At 37.6% G+C, this 2,959-nt stretch overlaps 1 long non-coding RNA gene across 1 annotated transcript; it reads left to right on the forward strand.

The window, feature by feature from the left end:
* The first annotated feature begins 887 nt into the window (after nucleotides 1–887).
* On the forward strand, nucleotides 888–2,696 carry LOC144761366 (uncharacterized). Its single transcript, XR_013595686.1, has 7 exons — nucleotides 888–954; nucleotides 1,071–1,193; nucleotides 1,346–1,433; nucleotides 1,574–1,679; nucleotides 1,791–1,912; nucleotides 2,018–2,102; nucleotides 2,498–2,696. It is a non-coding gene; the product is annotated as an uncharacterized LOC144761366 (long non-coding RNA).
* Nucleotides 2,697–2,959: the final 263 nt, after the last annotated feature.

Below are 2,959 nucleotides of genomic sequence, written 5' to 3' on the forward strand. Positions count from 1 at the left end.
CGATTTATATTCTTCTGTAAACTAATCACTCCCACCGAGTCCGAACAAATGTATGAAGTACTGCTACTGTGTGATAAATAATATAACAGTTGGCTTTTCTAGGTTTCTGGGACATACGTATTTGGGTAGTCCAGTAAAAGGTATCACACTTTGGAGTTTGTAAACAGTTAGTTCTTTGAACAAGTATGCCCGCCAGTATTCAGTATCCTGTCTGTGCCCTCATGCCTCTTGTTGACTTCATTCCTCCTGTCTGTGCCCTCATACCTCCTGTCTCTTCCCTCATCTTTGAAGCCTCATGTGTGGACACTCACGCCTGATGTCACTGCTGTCACTTGTTAACCAGCCCCCCATGTGTCACCTGCCCCCCCACCCACCATGTGTGCATCTAGTGTCTCCTGTCTGCATGTCTTGGTGCCCGGGTGCATCGGGACACATGGCACTGCTGCAGCAAGGAGCGGCGCCGCTCTAATTTAATCTATTAGGTATCTTTTTAGTTATAGGAGACATTCTGTAAACCTACTGTAGTCTTTTCTAACACTAACAGCTCCTCTGGGAACCATTAGTAAGTACGCTAATTTTCATACTTGTAGAAGAATGATTAGTTGAGTTGTCACATTAGAGTAGTGAGGGATTATGCGTGCAATAAAGTGCATTTGCCATTACATACGTTGGTCTGTTTTTACAATTTTCAAAACAGACCAATAAAGTTTGGCGTGTTCATTCGCTTGCATTCCTTTCTTTATAAAAAATAATCGCCCCTCCCTATTAGCACTCAGTACTAGAGTGACGCTACTGGAGCTTTAAGAACTCAGGAGTGGTTAATCATGTGACCTCCTGATCGGTGTATTTAAAGGTAGTTCAGTAACGTGACAGGTGATATTTTCCCTAACGGCCGCGAAACGCTGGCAGTCATCTTCTGCAGCGCCGTGTAATCTTCACAATCAGCTTCTATCGGTAAGGAACACTCTAGGAATTAGTAAAGTTAATTAATTTGACTTATGTGCCGTATAAATTACGGCCATTGTTATATGTTTTATCACAGATACTAATGGTTGTAATTTGTGATTTAGAATTATGCTGAGCAAGAAATAGACACGGGAGAACGATTTCCTGGGTTTAAAGATTTCAGTCTTCCCTGACACGAACATCTTTCGTGCAGTTGTTTAGCCTGATTGCAACGCCGACACTCACATGTAAGTGATGTCTATCTATGATTGAGAAGTCTTGGAGAATTCTTCGAGACCTTTGGTGTCAAATACAGGCGCAATCACAAATAATAATAAATAATGAATCTTTCTATCTTTGTATTTTTATTTTGCACGGCACATTCTCGCTTTGACTAAAGATATCAGACGAGAGGCAGGTGGAATGCGAGACCGTTTTGGTTTTAATTGAATGCCATTTTGCAACAGAAACCTTCTTTTTGTCTGCAGGTAAGCATATCTGCACATTAGCGTTTTTAGTAATATGAGTGACTAACTGATGAGATTTGAATAGTTAGACAAAAAACTGTTATTAATTCTAGACAGTAGATATCAAATGCCAATGATTGTGGTTATTTGTTTCCATCTAGGATAACCATAAAATATATAGAGTCGGATAATACATGCTCACGCAGGACGCTGGCATTGAGTTTTCCCACATTGGCAGTAGAAAGGTTGCTTTTTTATCACACTTAGGTAAGTCTATTAAGTTACCTTGGTTCGTCTTAGGTGTCCGGGTTAGATGGCTTTCGCTATGAAAACAGAGGACTAAAAATATTCATGGGTTGTACTCTGTCTGAAATTTAGATATCAAGTGAACGTTTGTAAAACGAAACCATATCCTGGATTAGAAGTGCGGTTTCTTGGTCCTTATTTGCGACGATTGGAACCGTCTGGCCTCGATTGTAACCAACAGTATAATCTCTTTGGTGAGCAAATTTGCTGTGCTTATTATTCACATGATTAAGTTGCAATATAGTATTTGCATTGCCATATAGTATGGACTCTCATAAATGTCCTTTTCCACCCTGCAGTCATAACGCATCCCTTACACCGTTGAATTAAGGACTGATAAAGAAATATAAGGTGGTTCTAGCCAGTGTTACGAAAGTTTAAATAGTAAGTATTGTCCTCTTCACACTATATATCTGTTAGTGAATCAGTGTAGGAATTAAAGAGTGGCTATCAATATATATGGATTGAATGACCCTGGTTGTGGTCTTCATCACTTTATACAATTTATCTAACACTGTCCAATCCTGGGATGGTAGTTTTCGATAGGGTCCTTTTTCATTCAGGTTTTTCAGCAACTGCTCAAATATAGAAAAATGAGTTTTGTAACTTGTCTAGCAAATATTAATTGCTATAACAAGCAGGGAAGATGTTTTCATGCAAAGTTATTTTAAAATTGTTGAATTATGTGATGTTTTAATGTTAAGGAAAAAATGTTTTTAATTTAAAAAAATATATAAGTGATTGTCCTTTTTTTATGTTTATTAAATTGTGTATTTCAGATACAATTCGTGGCTCCTAGAAGGCGTTTTTCTAAACGCCGAAACGTGCGTCGAAAGTATTGATTGCCACCCCCCTTTTTTTAATATTGAACGATTAACTTTTTAGTATTGTATTAATTGTTTATTTTGTTATTGTTTATGTAATCTTGATATGTATGATTTATGATTTTAACAGAAAAATTATTAAAAAGAATAGAACTTTTTTACTGATACAAATTTGTAGGCTCCTTTTTGTAACATTCTTCCCTGTTGTTTGTTATGAATGCTAAAGTATTACACACACATTTTATTTCCCTGTCCTAGGAATTATTATTTCTGATCAGGGGGTCCTTGTTGTTCACACTATATCATCATTGAGTACATGTTGGTCAGTGTGGAGCGTATGCACCCATCTTTGTTCGAAAAAGAGGAGGGCGTTTGTCATGTCTGAAGGATTTTGTGACAGTTTTTCCACAATAGACC

This window comes from Lissotriton helveticus, chromosome 6, assembly GCF_964261635.1.
Source record: "Lissotriton helveticus chromosome 6, aLisHel1.1, whole genome shotgun sequence".
NCBI lineage: Eukaryota > Metazoa > Chordata > Amphibia > Caudata > Salamandridae > Lissotriton > Lissotriton helveticus.